Below are 19,693 nucleotides of genomic sequence, written 5' to 3' on the forward strand. Positions count from 1 at the left end.
GTTGGATTTATGAGACGGAGCTCTGGCTTCTCCTTGGATTAGAATAGAAGTAAGTGGTGCAAGGTTCAACATTTACCAAGGCCGCAGTAGGCTATATAGTTGGCTCCAGTGACACTGAGGCAATCTTGTTTTTGTGTGCCCCTTAATAGCTTGATCGCCTTATCCTGCAAACTCTTGGTCCACCTCCCGTATATCAACATTAGTCTTATAACAGGTGTGATACTGATAGAAAGAAATTTAAATTTTTTTAAACTAAAGAACTTAAGAAGAAATTAAAGAAGAAGATTCTTTAAGAAAATTAAAGAATTAAAAAAACACACTAATAATACGTAAATAATAGAATTTTATAGTGAAGGAATAAGAAAAGAAAAATAATGATTTAACGCGATTACTCCCTTTTGAGAGGAAAAAAAATAATAAAACGGAAGAAAGGTTTTTAATGGGGTTTAGTAACATTTTACGCGAAGCGCAATTTAACTGACAATTTTCCTAATGTTCATCTACAGACTCTTAATTCCGTTATAATTTGTTCACCGAGTGAAATTTCGCGAGCGAGAGGGAAAGCGGAAGAGGAGAAAGGGTGAGTTTTTAATCACCAGTAGGAGGAAAGACGTGGGTGGAGGGTGAGGGTGAAGCGATGCAAGGAATTAAGAATTAGCCTCGAGTAGAGGGGTCGTATTAAAAGTTATGTAGAAGAAGAAGAAGAAGAAGGGTTAACACACACGGAGGAGGGGTTCCCTCAGGGGTTAAGACCCTTATTTTAAAAAGGGGTTGCGTCGAAGGGGAAGAGGGGAGCGTTTCAAGGCACCCTGAGAATTTTAATTTCACTTGAGATTCAAGAGAAAACATTTTAACAGAAAGTATAAGGGGTGGAAATTAGAAATGAGTCTCGCCGAGAGAGGGTGTAAGATGAAGAAATATTGGGTAGGTGGATGCGGGCCCACAATTTCAGTTTTCCTTTGAACGCCCTCCAAACGCAAACCTGAGAATCATAATTGAAAAGTATTGCCGTTAATTAGAATTTCACCAGGTTTTACAATATCCGTTAACCTTTCTTTAATTAATGTGGGTTTCCAATTACTAACTCGGACCGGGGCGTAATTATAAACAAAAGTCTCATCCAACTTTGAAAATTTGGTGTTTCAAGTGATGACCTCAACAAAATCATTTGAACTCGCGTTTTGTCAACGTACGCCGACCAAACCGGACATGCTTATTGCCGAGGCTACAACCTTCTTTGGCGGAGAAATGTGGAACGCTTCATGATTTTGGGGGTTTTCATTGCGCAGGGGCCATACTAATATTCTCTGTATCGTTCCTATTTTAGTATATGTACCGCAGAAGTGAGTTCACTGTTTCTTCCCCTGTCAGCAAAACTGAACGTCATATTCTTCGCGCTAGGTATTGTTGAAAGAAAACAAGAAAATACATTCATAATATGCACAGACTCCCTGAGCGCGATACAAAAACTCAGGGGAAGAGTACCCGCAGGCTCATTGAACAGGACAATATACTCACAACTGGAAGGGATTGACGTAACTGAGAAAAAGGTCGCCCTGGCAGGCTAGGTTCTCGGGCATAGTGGTATAACCATGCAGCTAAAGTAGCGATGAGACCACACGGCCCTACTCACTCTGTACATCTAGCGGATTTATAAAGACCGATCCTAATACAATAAAAATTAATGGATAATTCGCTTGAACAAAAGAAACCCAGGAATATCGTCTACCAGTGTGGCGTTTATATGCAATTTATTAGCGTGAATGTGGAAGCTTACCTCCAATTACCCTGAGGAATATCGAGTACTCTGGGTAGAGTGAATGCTAACCAGTTCATTATATTTTATTTATTATGTGTTTGTACATGTGTTTGTTATTTGTTTTACTTTATTCACAACGGACGAGGCCCGGAGGTACAGAAAAGCTATCAATAGGTTAAACGAAAGAGAGAGTCGATTACCGTCATATCATATAACATCAATAACTTGCCTGGGGAAATATAAAAAGAAATTAGAAGGAAGAAAACGCTAGAAAGAGAGGGAAAGAAAAAGAGAAGAAGGTTGGCGATGGGTATAAATTCAGCTAATCTTTAAAATACTATAGTTCCTGCTGAATTTTTTTTCATAGAGTCTGCGAGGTGACGAACTTGCAGGTCACCTACCAAACAGCAGGTTCATTCTCCGCAGACCCCAAGAGCAATTCTCCACAATTATTTTAGATTAATTAAGTTGAATAAATTGAAAATTGATTATATACGTAGCATGTAATAACATCAGATGCCTCATAATAATTAATTAATTTCTGCTTATATCGCAATTACCTAAACGTTATTGGCACGTGGTTTTCTAATTTAAATGTTCCACTGCAAACATTGGTAATCGATTGGTTAAGTTACATCGATTTATGAATGGATGTAAAAATAAATAGTAATTTGTTCCTCGAGTCCTGTTGCGTTATTTAATGTTTCAAAGTGGAAATCGTAAAGGCGATATAAAGGAAAAAATCGATGAATTTTCTCGTAACGATGTTAATGCTGTTGCGGAGGAACCGAAATCCCCCTTCGGAAAAGGGGATCCGGCCCCGCGATAAAAAACAATCTTTCTGGAGTAAATAGTGAAGAGGTGAGGCGGTATTTATGAGAAGTCTTAATTAAGAAAGGCTAATAACAACGGTCTGAGGAGGGTGAGGGAGTGGGCCACAGTGGATTATGTGCTGTCGCCGGATTTATGCTGCCCCTGCTCGAGCTAGGCCCTCGGCCGGCTACGCAAACGGCCGCATTAACGCCCTATTAGCCAAGTACGACCTTCCCCGTCCAATTTGACCCTCTTTCCCAAAGAGATGGCCTTGATATTAAAATCCTACCTTAGACTTCAAACTTCAAAATTCTTGTAATCTAGTATATTTCAAAAAGAACTACAAGGAAGAGAGTGTGAGAGAGGGAGGGAGTTAGGGAGAGAAAGAGTATTGAGAGACTGAGAACACATAGCTCGTTCACTATCTCTCACTCAATATTTTTCTCTCTCTCTTTCTCCCTTCTGCCCCCAAATAATGTATCATTTTTTCTTTAAAATTCTCACTTCATAAATTTTTGATTGATCGGACTCCTGGAATGTTACGAGTACGGATGTACGGATTAGGGAGAGAGCACTGTATATCCTAACTGTATGAAACCTAGAAGGCGAATACTCATCGAATTTCTGCAGTCTTTCGAGGTAGATTAACTTAATTATTTGCATATAAAAGTTCTATTTATTTGGAGGCTTCGAACTTCATTTCAGAGATTGTGGAAATATGATTCGGGAGAGATAGTTTTCAGTGCTGCATGATTTGGTGAAGGAAAACAATCAACAATAGTAAACAGAATACACATAAAAACAAACACTGAATGGTTCATGTTCACATAGGTAAAAAAACTGGTAAACTAATATACTTAGGAAATCAAGCATATAAATCTCTTAAGTAATTACCCATTAAACAAAAATAACTTGCAAATGCTGAGAAAATACATCGGACAGAGTACTAGAAAAAAATAAAATACAAAGAACAAAACAGCAAGTTTGAATTATTTCAAGACGTATAAAAGAACATAAATGAAATCACACAGAATACAACACTGAAGATGGTGAGAAGCCGAAACGCTAACAGACCCAAACCGCCTATAAGGAGACATAAGTATAATAATCCATGTATGTGTCCAACCTTCGAGTATAGGTATGTGAAAACTTTAATGAATGGAAAATTGAAATAGTCACATAAAACTAGGTTCGTATCATCGGTTCGTTTTAAACAAATCTGTAGTCGATCCGACCAAAAGATTTTGGTATGGCATTCCCACAGCCGAGGAGGTGGCGTTGGAAAGACAAAAGCCAATCTTTTCCAGCTATCGCATTTATCACTGTCCCACGAAGCTAATTTTACCCGTTGGGCCAGAGCGTGGGTAAGAAAAGGACAAAAATTCAACCCCATATCAGCGGACACGATTCTTATCGTGCGGTTCACATTGTTAGCATTGACGCTAATGTCCCCATGAAACTTGGCCACACAATGATCCGGGTAAACTTTGGGACAAACTGAAAAAAAAGCTGATTTATAAATGCCGGAACTCAGCCGTTGTTTATTCGACCGCTGTGCATCATCCGACACTTTCTTTTCAGCTCTCTCTTCAGGAACGACAACGGATGTCCTACTCCTCGTCTGTACAGTGTAAAGGTAACGCACATTGTACATTCTGTTCAAATTTTTCAAGGGTTTTGATAATTCCCTGAATGAGACCGTTATACAAATGTTTTTTTAAATCGAATGAATGACTAAAACATTTTATTACAATCTGCTATTTCTGATTACAACATGTAATTTGAGAATGTGTAGACATATTTACAACTATTTACATATTTATATTGAGAGGAGCAAATAATCAATATTATTCTCCCATTTCACTTCACTAATGAAAAGTTACTACGAGCTCCTCAGAAAGCAGGTCGCGGGGCCATTTCTTCTTAAAACGCCTCTTCTATTGGAAAAGGTTTGGGCAAGATTATTTGAGTGATGAGTGAACTAGGTAATTTTTTGAGCAATAAATTTGTGGATAAATGAAATATTAAGGTTGCTGTGGAGGGTAGAATTTGACACGCATATTTATATTTGATCTGAGGGATTTAGATTGAAAGAGGTCATTGGTTTGGAGACGTTGGATATTATAGAAGGTTTAGCGTTTTCCCCCCAGCTCTATTTCGCATGTCCAAATCGGTTGTATTAGTGTTTTGTAGGAAGTAAGTATGATTTTGGTCGATAGTCTGAATTGTCGTCCTATAAGTTTGTAGAGTAGACTGTCTTTTAGGTAGTTGTAGTCGTATATGCTAATTCCGTGTTAAGCGTGAATCAAGGTGGAACCCTAGATAACGTACTCAGGCGGATTTGGGGAAAGGAACAGTGTTGTAGTATATTATGAGAGGAGATATGCTTCGGAATGTAAATGTGACATGGAAGAACGTGTAGTTATCTTCATTTTCAGTTGACTACACCAACCTGCTTACATGCGATATGTTTTGGCATATCTCCGAAGAAACCGCAGGATCGGGATCATTGGATACTACAGTTGTGTCATCGGCAAAAGATGCATGGAGAGTGTGTAATGGTAATATCTACAGTGTAAAGGGTATGGAGCATTGGTACGAGCTCACTGACCTGCAGTACTCCTGTATATCAACTAAAAATAAAATGATTTAAATGAATCCATATTTGCTTAGTGTTATTGTGAGAGGAGTTATGCTTCGGAGTGTAAATGTAACATGGACGAACGTTTAGTTATCTTCATTTTCAGTTGATTAGACCAACCTGCTTACATGTTATATATTAATTATTCCAATTAATTACTATTTTTATCTAAGGTTTTTGGTTGATATGAAAAATTAGTGTCACGAGCTGGATTCGAACCCACGGCCTTCGGTTTATGCGCCCTGGTCTAACCACTTGAGGTGTCGTGATCCCCTCGGGCACCAACCCCTCATCTCAACCTACATACGTTCGAATTTTCCCTGTTTTTGTAGGTATGAGCTGAGATAAGGAGTTGGTTTCCGAAGGGGACAACTTCACGGTAGCTCAATTGGTTAGAGCAGCGGCGACTTGGCCGAAGGTTTTGGGTTCGAATCCCGCTCATGAAACTAATTTTTCATCTCAACCAAAAACCTTAGATAAAAAAATAATTAATTAAAATGATTTAAATTATGGGACCTTCATTTTCATCCTCTTCTTAACTTTTAGAGCTGGGGATGATTTTAAAGTTATTCCTATAGCAGCATGACTGAATTTCCCATCAGTGCAGATTGTTTAGGTAAGACGATTAAATATGATATAAAGCAAATATATAGAGTTTAGTTCGAAAAACCCCAGTGGACATGAATTATGTTTGGATGTATGGATTAAGGACTAATTATGAAAGCTAGAGCCAACTGCTAAGGCTTACAAAGGAGATACCAGGTTAAACATCAACCCCTTTTGTAATTATTTTACATTGGCCATGTCAAATGAAAACTTTGGTATCGTCATAACGCTGATTTCAGTTTCTATTGAGGGTACATCTTTTTGAAGAAAGATTGACGAGCGCATAATCTAGATTCTCTATAGAGGTTCAAGAGAGTGTTAAATGTGGTAAATGGTCCAACAGGAAACTTGTAGTATTAAGACAGTGCGAGAGGGTTTAGGGGTGGGCAAGTTGATATGGATTGTTATTAAGGAGGGGTCCGGGGATGGGATAAGGTAAGGAAGCCGTGGTCATGGGGAGTTGGAACAATGCTGTCGCTAACTACAATATAGGGCCTGGTCTGCATGCATATGTCATTAATAAGGTGGGGGCGAACCACGTGCTACTTCTTCCCCCCTCTCCTTCAAGGTTCTCCTCAATCGATATTCATATAATGAGCGAGAGGGAGTGAGAGGGGCCTAAGACAAGGAGGAGGAAAGCCAAGGGGGTTCTCCTTTAAAAAGAAGCTCCCTCCCCTATTCTTATGTAACTATCCGGGGTCGGTTAATGAAGGTGTGTATGCGTGTGCGTGTGAGTGAGTGTGTGCGTGTGCGCGCTCGTCTGAGTGTGTGCGGGCCCGGGTCGATGTTACCAGGCACACGCTAAGACGATGGTCATTACCAGAAACCACCCCCCTAAGTCCGGCAAGCTTTGCATAAGGAAGGGGAGCCACCCTCACCTTAACCCTTCTCCGGGCCCACGTTCTCCTCCGTAATATAATCTACTTCAGATAAACGTTAATCTTACGATCTATAACCAATTTCTATACAACTATTTTGGCCGTTTGACTATTCGTGCTTTAACATTAATTTGGAAAACAAACACAACTTTCTTTACGCTTTACGTGTTATTAAGTGTCCTTCAGTAAAAAATTATTATTCAATCTCTCATTTCCTTCGTTATTAGTTATTTAAATTAAAGTTTTCTTTCTTGTTAAGTTTTTACAAGAAAACAATCTAGTCAATATGTGTCGTTATCTTTCGCCCATTCATAACTATATTAATTGGATTCAAAAATTTCGTTATTAAAAATTTTCATTAATTATTTTTGAAGTTATCTTTTTTGTTAGGTTTCTATAAAAAAATGTTTATCATTCTATGAAGGATTGAAACATCTTAGTTGTTTTATATAATTTTATAAGTACTAAAATTAAATGCTAAAGTCATACTAGGTCCAAATAAACTGAATTGTGTAAAGAGGTTTTTATTTACAACATAATATATACAATCGTTTAAAACTGCTCCTGTTGACAACAATTTGACATTTGTGACAAATGTATTTGTAGGTTTATATAAACGAAACCATGAAATCCTTTGCATGCCGGTGACTTACCATTACGGTGGCATATACACAAAGAAACCGGGTCAAATTCACAGTATGCCTATGTTGGCAATATGTGTCGTTATCCTTCGTTCACGATACATATAGTAATTATCCTTTAAGCTCAGGAACAGGAATTATTTTATAATCCATATCATTAAGATCTTGAGATATCAGGTACCCAGCAAAATTTGTGTGGTTTTTAATGGTTTCATAATTGTCACAATTAAAATTAGTTTACAAGTATTTTATCAGGGAAAATAATCTCTATCGCATCTATAACCTTCACCCAACGAGTTCCTAGTTACAAGTTATGCCCTTTTTATAAAAGGGGGGATTAAACAAAAACAACTCATTTTCCGCTTATTGAATTCCAGATTGCCCCTGGGAACAATCACATGCCCATGTGAAAAGAGGAAAGTATGGCTGGATGGAGCCAGATTCGGAGAGTACCGAAGGTGTAACGTATTATCATTTCCTTTGTCTTTCTGGCTGTATGAAGTATTTCGCTGCCCTAGTGAAAAATTACACCTTATCTGTTCACGTGACCAGGTCGTTTATGGGCCATGGCAAGAGGATAGTGCAGTTGGCTTGAGTAGATTTCCTCAGTGATGGTCGGTGGAGTTCGTAGTGTACAATGCCTGCCCAACTTTTTTCGTGGTGAATGTTCCGATTTCCGTCATTGGGACAAGCGGCTTGGTGGGTTTGGTGTCAGCCAATAGTACGACCTCTAGTGTTGCAGCACAGGATCTATTTTTCCACAAACTGGCCAAAAATCTCTGGTTAGCTTGTATTATTAGAGCCGCTAGTAGCATCAATGCTCCAGTATGTCCTTAATCCGATTTAACGCGTACAATTTAAACCCTGGGAATCGTTGTTATCGGAAATATTCAATGAATGACCTACTCAGGTGTTGACAGATCGGGTTAGACCTCCGGAGCCTAATGAAGGTAGGGCATGAAATTTCAGCTCCCAACGCACCCAAGTTTTAACCTAAACATTACTTAAAAATGTTCTTTTTATACACATACTGTACAGTCAAGTAGAGCGACTCGATATTCTTACATCACCCTATTGTTACCCACAATTTATATAATAATCTAATCGAGAGTCAATAGAATAATTAATATGGGCGCCTCGCATTACACATCACGCCAATAAATACGTTCTCTCGAATTTAACAGAAAAACTATGAGTAGAAGTACCCGTTGCAAAAAATCGAAACAGAGTACTCGAGACTGTCGCGCTCAAGTCGAATTCTAGTATCGGGTCGTATTCTTTTTCTTACTCTCTCCTTATACTGAAACAATCGAACAAGGCACATCGAGCATTTTTGTCTACAAGCTGGTCACCACATTGACTTAGCAGGCCATATATCAAAATTCCTAATACAATTTTCTCTCTACAGTATCAAAAATTGAAAAATGTACTGCTTATTTTGCTTTTCATGTTATAGGAATATAGATTTTAATTATAGTATACAACTAGGTATTTTCTGAGGTATTTTCTGCAAAAAAAAGGGATTCAAACTAGCTATAAATTAAACATTTACTTACTTTTTCTTTTGAATACCCGAAAATAAAAAGGGAGTTGTTGGTCAGATTAATGATCAGGTATTGTACAACCAACAAAGGTAATTTAATTGCTCGTGAACTTGCTCCCACGTGTGACGTGTGCAATAAAATTGTAACCTCTAAACACTTATTGCCACATTTCAAATTGATAAAGACACCTTTCATTACAAATTTTTAAATTTTTCAAGATATTTTTGGCGACAGTTAGGACAACAATAAAATCTTTACATTTTTTTCATGAAATAATCAAATTATCAGTTATGAAAATAATGATCGTAAGTTGATCATGTCCTTTGGTAGTAAAAAGATTTGAATGTTTTCCCTAAAGTTAAAATGATACGTAAAAAATTCGAAAATTGACATAATCTAGTGCAAAGATTTGGGCATCTTCATTTAATAGTTTGATTAAAAAAGTATGCTAACTGGATAATTACAAAAATTTTGCAACAAGATCGACCCTGCTATACTAACTTTTTGTGGCACTTAAAGACAAAGATGTGTAAAGGCTTGATATGCTGTCTTGATATTTACCAGGTATTTCGTTACATAACAAATTTTATTTCTTGTTAGTATTTTAATATTTTAGGGCATTAGATTTATGCAATTTAATGGGGAGAAAAGCGCGGATATCCACTTCCACGAATAAGTTATGCCCTGAATGAAAAGGGGGTTGGAAAGGTACAATTATTTTCATTAAGGGCGAACCGTCAAAGAACGTGACCGGGCTCCCACATGGGCTAACTAACGAGCTTAATTTGTCCCTGAGTCACGTGACAGCCTTATCGGAAATACTTTATACGCGCTCACGTCAAAAGAGCTTTTTTCGCAGTGTGAAAAAAAAACTGTGTGCACTGCCCTGTGTAAAGCTTCGATGTTTGACGTGTTTGTCGGCCCCGGTGGACAATCGCATCTCAATAATTCCGGCTGGCAAATAAAAATCACGTACTCACTTAATCTCGAATCAACACATGCAGTAGTCCGCTGACAATTATATCCGCTGTTGTTGACTAACTGCAACGCACCTTACGATGAGCGCGGAAGGAAGCTTATCCGCGAATAACAGCGTTTTAATGTTTAGGCGATATTTTTTCCAAAATTATACAACAAAATTATTTCGGGATAATAGAAAGCAGTTTTAAGTAAAATGTTCATAATCATCAGTCTTCTCTATGATATATGACCAGGTTGTGTGCCGTTCTCTATGATCAGATGTGAAAAAGTTCAGGCAACGAGGGGATACGTTTTTTTTTTTTCCAAACTCACTCAATACTAATAAACTTATTTCATTTAAAAACATGATTAATTTGTTTTAAATCATAAAACTATATACAATTTAAAAAACTGAATTTAAGACAATAAAACGATCTAATAATCCATAGGTAATAAGTTGTCCTGTTGCGACTGGATACTTATAATTCAAAACCGAAAAAAAATAAGGTCGCAAATTCCAAATTGATCGGTGCTTTGGGATCGAGTATGTGTAAAAAAATAAAAATTAATGAAATTAATAACGAATTGAATGTCATATGTGATAAAACACGGAATGTTCACATGAAAACTAAGCCAGTAGGTGAAAACCTTCAATGGATCGATAGAGAGGAATATTTAAACATACTGGTGATCACTGTGTATAAAAAACAAAGTGCTACCATGATTCACCCTTGTGATGTCCACGTATGACTAAAATCTAGACAACATACTTACTTGGAATCTCCACAAAAGGCATTTAAAAAGACTTTAAGGACCGAAATGTGTAATGACTTTTTCAATCCACCATCCTTACATCCAAGAATGCCTGGGCAAAGAAAAAAACAAAAAAGAACAGTGTAAAAAAAGATCAATTTAAACGGAATAAAATTTAACGAGAGAGGAAAATCGCCCAAAATGTATCTGTAAGAACCTTTTTTGTCCTCTATTGAACGGTACATCACCAACAAGGACCTGTACTTAATTAATTTATGTTAGGTACTTAAGGATATACCTATACAAAGTGTATTTTTTTAGGCCCAACACTGAGTCAGACTGGAAAACAAAATCCCAGGGGTTTTTAATGATCGGACCTGACTTCGTCAACCAATAATCAGGCACCTTCTTTTTTAATGATAAATGAATTCCAAATAATCAATACCTATAACGACTATCAAAACAACTAAAACAAAAATAGAAACAAAATAAAAACTTTTATTTACTAAAATTATATTTATAAATCTTTTATATTGAAACCTGTTTAACTGTAAAAATAATTTTGTATTTCTACCTTGGACACTAATCACCTCACATTTGTATTTCTAATTTAATTTATTCCTTATAATGAACAAGAGTAAAATTTAAGAATCTTTTTATTACAATTTATTCCAAAATAAAATTACAATTTTTAAAATGATTTTTTAAATTAAAGAATCTTTTTTGTATTTATAATACTACCTATTTGAAAAATTTACAAAATTTATCAATTTTAAAGTCAAATTTTATTATTTTTATAAGAAAATTATTATTTTTTTAACGATCTATTTTAAAATAAAATTGAACTTTTATCACAACTGGTACAATCAAGTGCTATTTATTTTATTTTATTTTTTGTTTTTAATAAAAATATGCCATTAGTTGTAACCACTTTTAAAACTAAAATACAATTTTTATTTTTTGTTTTGACGTAATTTTTTTTTACGAGGATTTGCAAGAGGTCATATCAACCTCGGGGGTGCCGGTGTTTTTGAAAAAAAGCCCATTTGTAAGTATATCTAGTTCGAATGCAAGGCCACTGGATTCGAACCCGGGAACTTTACCTTACAATCATGGGCGCCGTGTCAACGCTTAAACCGTTGCGGCCACCGACGCCCCCCCTCCTACACCGTTAGTCACTGTTACATATGGGTGTAGTGGCGGGCGAGGGGTTTAAATCTAAACGTGACACCTAGAGTAGAGGTAAAACTACCCTTTGAGAACTGTTGTATAGGGTTTCTGCGCTTATAGCACCCCAGTTATAATGGTTGTATTTCTTTTACGATTATGTTGTACATCATTACATTTTATAATTCGGATAAATTGAATAATACAGTTTATAGTAGGAGCGTGGTTTTCTGTTTCTTTGCAGAACCGTTTTGCTTATACCAATCTTCCTTCACAGTCCGCAGTGCTCGTTTAGGAGTCCGTTAGAATCCGGAAACTCTTCCTACTTATTTCGATACATTGTCTGTTTCTGTCTAAATCTCGTCGGTTTTTGGGTTGTCTGTGCCCAGCTCATTCCTCACTTTCACCATTTCTTCTTACATAAGCTGTAATAGGATCGTTAATAGGATAGATTCCTATATCACAAAAGGGCTAAGGAACTTTCAGAGGGGAAGCAGCCTATTTCCTTCAAGGATATCCGCTTCTTCTTTTCCATCTACTCCTGCGTGTCCTGGGACCTTATTGCTTTTTGTTTGCAAATCTAATTTATTTAAAATAGTTTTGCAATTCAGTACTGTTTCGAACTAATGATGTTTGAACGTAGTGCTCTGGTGAAGGCCTGGTTATATGGCGTGGTATCTCTGTTCGGAGTTTGTACCCTTTATTCACACTGAAGTGAGTACGTGTCGGTTTGCATGGACTTCAGCTTAAAACATGCTGATGTACTTTCTCATGGAATTTGTCTCTATTTGGTTCTAGGACCGAACACTTCTACAAATGCAATTAAAGGAAGCAGGAAAAAACAATACTAACAGGATCTTAACTGGACAGAGCTGAGTGAATGGGCATTTGAAGAAGGATTGGCCAAAGCCAACAAGGCACAATTGTGGAAGGAAGCAGAAGAGACACGAACACGCAGGATGAAGTGTTTCGGGATGGACAACATAACCGTCGAAGAAATTCGACCGTTGAAACCCGGTCTTCAATCGAATATCTTTAGTAACTAGGACTCACTGATGTACGGCGACAGAACGGAGGATACAATAGCTTTCAAAGGGCGCAGTATACTACACACCCCGAATATTACATCACTCTAATCTTAGTGTTCACTTTGACCTGAACATATCTTTTTTCGAATGGTGCTCTCAATCATGTGTCTCCAGTGCAGTACTATTCACAGAGGCACTACGTGATTGGTTAAAATATCAATCATATGTACGTCTGTGACTGTCATCTATAGTGAGAGAAAACGATAATAACTAAGAATAATGAAGATTGATTTAACAAGCGTATATTGAAACAAGGAACGTAATGCCAGAATTAAAATTGACAACATTGTCGAGTGACGTAAAAAGAATCATACGCCCAAGGGCCGAAAGGGTTGGTTTTCGAGGGAAGGGGTGCGGCATTAAAAGACAATGAGCGGGCTCTCCTTAGCTTGGAGAATTATTGATGTAAGGGTGGAATGGGCGGAGGGTTCCTCGGGCTGGATGCCCAAGATGCCCCGTCCGAGATATTCACAAGGCGCACACAAACGCACACGTACACGCACACGCACACACGCAGAGGGAATTAGCCGAGAGGCCCCTTAATTGTATTGCTCAATACTCCACCCTCTCGGCCACGCCGCCCCCAACCCTTACCTCTCAGGGCTAAGACCAAGATTGTGCATTTAATGCCCTCACTCTATCTCAAATCACCCTCGACGGTTTAACTAATAATTTCCTTTAGCTTTATGCCAACACTAAGTTTAAAAGCGTTACTTAATTAAAACTGTTTAAGTCATGGGCTGGGACGTGTTTCTCCGGTCTGCCGAACAATTTGGATTATGAAGTCATTTCGTATAAATATACTCTGTTGACGAGGGTTTGATTAAAATCGATCACCTTTCGCCTGAATATTTAAAGACGTGTTAAGAAGAGTTTTATCTTCATCTTTTTTAGTTGAAGACGATAAAATTGTGTGACAGTACAAGGACAGGAGTGCAGGATAATCATTTCAATCTAATGTCCTACTAGATTTAACCACCTGTTGGAATAAAAAATATAAGTACCAAATAAACAAAAACTTTTTTTTTGAGTTGATGTTGTTGTTTTGTGTATTGTTTTTTCCAAGCAAATAAATTACAATTATTTGAACATCGTAAGTTGAAGTCTAGTGTGGGTAGATTTAGAAAAACATTTTCTTTATCGTGCCAACGTTTCGATCTTTATTGAGATCATCTTCAGAGCCTAAGATTTATAAACATTGTTTAAATTTTACAAATACATGTAGGATGTGAGAAAAAAATGAATTATGCAATGCTAGAAATTTTAGACTCAATCAAAGTATTTGTACTCACTCAAAGTGTTGGCACGATAAAGAAAACGCCTTTCCAAATCCACGTCCAACCACTAAAAACGATGTTAAATGGACTACGATTTCTGAAATTTGTTGGTCTCTAGTTTTGGAAACAGTAGTTTAGAACCATCATAGAAAGTTTTTAAACTATGAAAAAAAAAATTGTTCTGGCTACTAAAATGCTTATTTCCCCAACGTTTACAAGTTGAGTATTGATCATATCTTATTAGAAATTAACGTAGTTTTCAATGTTATCAACGGATTTGTCCAAAACCTTTTAGTTTTGGAGTTATCATTGTTTATTTGAAGTAAGTTGGTGAAATCTTAAAAAATCAGAAAAAGGGGAATAACTCGGAAACTGTTTAGATTCGTACCATAGCTAAATATACTTTTTGGTTACATTTTGAATGGAGAATCTACTGGCAAAGCTGTAACACTAGTAGCCCTCCTGTACTTAGAGTACCCCCTGTATACATCCTGTATACTTGAATCTTACAACAATTATCACTTTGTTGTTGAAATTCACTGACTTCTCTCAATCCTTTGCCACTGTTAACATTAATATTCTTCTATTTACATTTACATCTTGTGATATTGGTAGAAATCTGTTGGCTTGGGTTTTCTCTTATTGAAGTAATAGGTACAATAATGCAATCTCAATCTTTCAAATTTTATGGTTCTTCAGGTGTACCTCAAGGCATCATCTTGGTTCAATTTTGTTTCTTCTCTTTATTAATGACATTTCAACGGCTTTTTATACTAAATTTCTACTGTTCGCTGATGATATTAAACTATTTAGAACCGTGTTTTCCTTTACAGATTATTAAATAACTTGATATCAAGTCGTGAACTACTTTCTTAAGTAAGGTTCAATGTCCCTAAGTATAAAGCTTGTAATTTATTATTATTCAATGTCCCTTACTGCTCGACTCACTACCAGTACCTCTCTCTTCCATTAATATAATTCAACTAAATAAAGATTTATATATATAAATAGAGTTGCATATTTAAAAAAAAGTTAAAATGTTTAAAACATAAAAAAAGTTTTACAATATCGTAAATTAATTTGCCCCCTTTATAAATTTTATTAGTGTAATGTATGGACGTATATTTTATATATTTCTAATTTTAAATCTTTTATGAATAATTTTACAATTTATCAATATGTTATATATTTTAGTAAATCAGCCTGTATATGTAACTATATAAATAAAACATCATAGGTTACTATCAAATGGGCGTTTGTTGATTGCATGCGTTATTTGCTTCTTTTAAGACTTAACGTGCAGTACTAGGATATTTGATATTCTCATACCAACCAATCTGGATATGAGAAGGATCGATTACTGAAGGAAAGTGTGAATTTTCTGTGTAAAATTAACGACACTTTGCAGGATCAAAGAGGATAACGTGGACGGTCAATATAGGAATTATATTTAGTGGTCCGATTGACCAAATAACTTATTTCAATTAATTAATCTTTATGTAAGGTAATGGTTGAAATGAAAAAAAGTCAGTATCACGAGGGGGATTCGAACCCACCATCTTCGGCCAGATACGCCGCTACTCAACCACTTGAGCTATCGAGACCTCGATCCACCTCGTGACACTAACTTTTTCATTTCAACCATTATGGTTTAAGGGTTAAATTTTTTTAAAATTATTAATCCAGAATCCTAGTAGGTTTTTATAATTTATTCATTAATTAAAATTACATAAGTACACGTAAGAAAGGTGAGATGTTCATTAACTAGGAAGGAGGTTACATCATACTTTGAATTTCTTATAAAGCTTTATAACTTTTGTACATTAACGGTAAATATTATTCCATTGATTTGTGCATTGGACAGGCAAATGTTAAACATTAGCCAATGTATTATCCTGTTACACTTCTTGGTCTCTTTCACTCTAATAAATATAATTTTTCCAAGAGATCCTCTCGATTAAACTATATTGAGATTACATTGAGATATAAAGGGAGATCATTTCTTTTTTTGTCTTTGTAATCTCATTAAACCGGCCGTTTACTGATTTGATTTTAAATTCAGGGCGTAGCCCAATATTTTTACTCGGGGTTTATGCAACGTTTGAGCCAACATGTGAAAGTGACGCCCAGGACCCGAGGCAACTTGTTTGCACGTGGACTATTGCTTAAAAAAAACAATAATGCGCAGATGAAGGGTACCTTTTTTTTATTTGTAGAAATTTTGTTGTAAAGGGACGAAAATTTAATACGTTCAATATGGTTTAATTAGGAATTTGAATTGCAATTTATCCGATACTCTATGGCATTAGTCCTTTCGTGCTTAAATCGAGTTGTTTTTTGATAGATAGACATCTGTCGGGCTTTATCTCGTAAAGATTATGTTTAATTCTTAGAGCGTAGTCAGCGTGGATTAGACGTGATGGGCACTTCTTCTGGCTCACGACGTAGCAGAAATCCATGGCTCGTGCTCGAGTAGTAAATATCAAAAGTTGCGGTGCGGGGAGGTCCGCGTATCCTATCGGCCGGTTCGTGATCAGCCGAGATGTGCATGTGCACACACGACCTCACACGGAGAGAGCACCCACGGCACAACACATCAATTACTCTGTGAAACCGATCGAAGCGGTGCGGAGCCTGCCCTTCAGCCGGCGCTAATTGACGACAAAGGGAAAATCAAGACGGTCCGGCCCCTCGCTAATTGTACCCCCATAGGCATAAATTCCTCCTTAATGCTTAATGTGCGAAAATCGATCAACGAGCAGGGTTGTCGCTTCCGCTGAAGGCTCAGGGAGATTTATATAATTTTTTTCCTTAAGAAAATCGCGTTCGACAACATAAACTTATAAATCAGAGAGTTGTCGTCTTAATAGCCCCGCCCTTGGGCCTATTAATCTTAATGGGCCAGATAATTGTGGCGGCATTGTCTTTTTTCTCCGTATCGCTACTCGTGAACGTGGCAGACAGAGGACCTGTTTTGCAAGCTCGCAGCGATAAGGAAGCCGACACCGTTTACATCAGCTCGGAGGGTCCCAGATCCACAACAGTCCACAATATTTCCCACAAACTCACGGCTGGAGAGAACTACAATTTCAATTCGTTTTAAATGAGAGTTGGGAGGGTGCGACTAGTCACTTTTACACCACCAAAGGGGCAAATATTCGAAATTTTTGGAATAACAAGGTTCCTCAATTTGGCCAAGTAACGCACTTTTACATTCCCTATCAGTACAGGACGAATAAAAAATTTATTTTCTATTAAATATAGTGTCATTTAACAAACAAACTTTTAAATTTTGAGGTATAAATCGCCGGACCTACAGCAAAATTTGTTTTCAAAATCTTCCCATAAAAAGTACAAGAACTCGGAAGGTGTGACTTGTCACGACCATGGGGGTCAAATATTCGAAATTTTTGGAATAACAAGGTTACTCAATTTGTCTAAGTAACACACTTTTACATTCCCTATCAGTACAGGATGAATAAAAAATTTATTTTCTATTAAATGTAGTCATTTAAACAAACAAACCTTTAAATTTCGAGGTATAAATCGCCGGACCTACAGCAAAATTTGTTTTCAAAATTTTCCCATAAAATATACAGGAACTGGGGGGGTGTGACTAGTCACGACCATCGGGTCAAATATTTCAAACTCGTACTTTTACATTTCCTATCAACGCAGAATACATAAAAAATATATTTACTATTAAATGCAGTATCATTTAAAAAAAGTATTTTGAACAGTTCATTGTAAATTATAAAATATTCATTGTAAATTATTTTCTTTTTCATGGATTCAAAACCTTTGCCCTTCAAGGAAGAAAGTATAGATTTTTTCGAACGGTTTGTCACAACCTACGAAAAATAGGCCCTGTAAGCCAACAGGTCGTACCTTTGCTACCACCAAATGACCCTGTCACATCGACGCGAAAACCAAATATTAATCAGCGAAAGGTGATGTTTTGTGTTTGTTGAAGTAGGACAGGCACATTACGAACTACTCTCACACGGCCAGACCATCACTGTAGACACACTCAAAACAACTGTAACACTCTTGCCATGGCCCAGAAACAACCTGCTTTCTTGAACAGAAATGTGAAATTTTTCACCAGGACAACGCGATACCTTACACAAATAGAACGACAACGGATGTGATATTTAAGCTCGGTTGGTAAGTCCTACCATTCTGCCCCATCTTACTTTTCACCTTTTCATAGCCATGTGCAAATCAACGCGAGAGTTCGCCAACCACTGGAAAATGTGTTGAATTTATTTATTATGTGTTGGGTCCCTAGCCTTTTTCAAAAGGGCATAACTAGGTTAGTAACCGTTGGGAGAAGATTATAGATGCCGATGGAGACTATTTTCCCGAATAAAATATTTCTAAACTAATTTAATTGGGACAATGATTTAAAAGGAATAATAACCCAAACTCTCACAAGCTTTTTTGGTTAACTGGTATATCAGCCATGGGGCCAAATACTTATTAATTATTATTGTATTGTACTATCAAGATAGTCAATTGGAAAGTAAATACTAAATCAAGTCTGTTTACTTGATACAATCAAACAGCAAAAAATCTAGGGTTCAAAATATATTTTTTATTGGACATTTATAACTGAAGAATTAACCATGTGCAATAAGTAGATATTGAGTTATTCTGAAAATAATGCAGCTTTTCATGTTTTCTTTCAATTACCCCTCTATATAAGAAACTGTTCACGTTTGACGGATTATTCTTTTCCTCTTCCTCCTCCTCCAAATTCCTCTTCCAAACAAAAATGTTTGTACCTTAGTAGCATTTCGTTACTTGGGAATAATCCAATTTGTGTCAATGTGTGATTTTTTTTGCAAAATTTCCTTTTAGGGGTTTAAACTTGATCGGACTGCCAGAAACAATAATGACGTCATTGGCAGTGTGCGAGAAAACACCGTTCAGAGATGATTAAAAAATTTCGAGAAGGAAACTTTAGCCTTGAAGGCAAAGGTTTTGGAAGGTTTTATATGATTATGTTCTGCAAGCTTTGGTAAGATAAAATCCCAGAACAACAGTTGGGGAACCGGCAGAGAATCTTTCAGTTAGAAAATCGACCATCGCTGTCCACATTAAGATAATTGGAAAATTGAAAAACCTCGAAAGTTAGGTTCCTCATGCATTAAACGACCGCCGAAAAAATCTAAAAAAAAAAAAACCTTTTCTGGATAGAACTGTTTCTTGTGATAAAAAGTGGATTCTCTACGATAACAGGAAACATTCTGGACAGAGGCCCGACAAAGGAGAAGCAGCATCGCATTTTCCAAAGCCCCAAAAAAGATGATGATGATTATTTGGAGGTATTCATTTGGGCTGATTTGCTAAGGCTTCTTGAACCCTGGCCAAACGATCAATGCCGAAATGTATTGCTCTCAAACTGAGCAATCTATCAGAAATTAGCATTATTGAAGCCATGTCTGGTCAATCGGAAAAGGCCGACTCTTTTACACGACAATGTTCGGGCTCACCTCTAACAAGCGACAAAACGAAAACTGTTGGATATGACTACAATTTTTTCTGATACCTGGAAAACAGA

The 19,693-nt window shown here is 36.7% G+C and overlaps 1 non-coding gene across 1 annotated transcript; it reads right to left on the reverse strand.

Annotated features, from left to right (window-relative positions):
- Window positions 1–1,244: 1,244 nt before the first annotated feature.
- On the reverse strand, window positions 1,245–1,351 carry LOC112126990. Its single transcript, XR_002910336.1, has one exon. It is a non-coding gene; the product is annotated as a U6 spliceosomal RNA (small nuclear RNA).
- Window positions 1,352–19,693: the final 18,342 nt, after the last annotated feature.

Source organism: Cimex lectularius, unplaced genomic scaffold, assembly GCF_000648675.2.
Source record: "Cimex lectularius strain Harlan isolate CLEC.00 unplaced genomic scaffold, Clec_2.1 scaffold175, whole genome shotgun sequence".
Taxonomy (NCBI): domain Eukaryota; kingdom Metazoa; phylum Arthropoda; class Insecta; order Hemiptera; family Cimicidae; genus Cimex; species Cimex lectularius.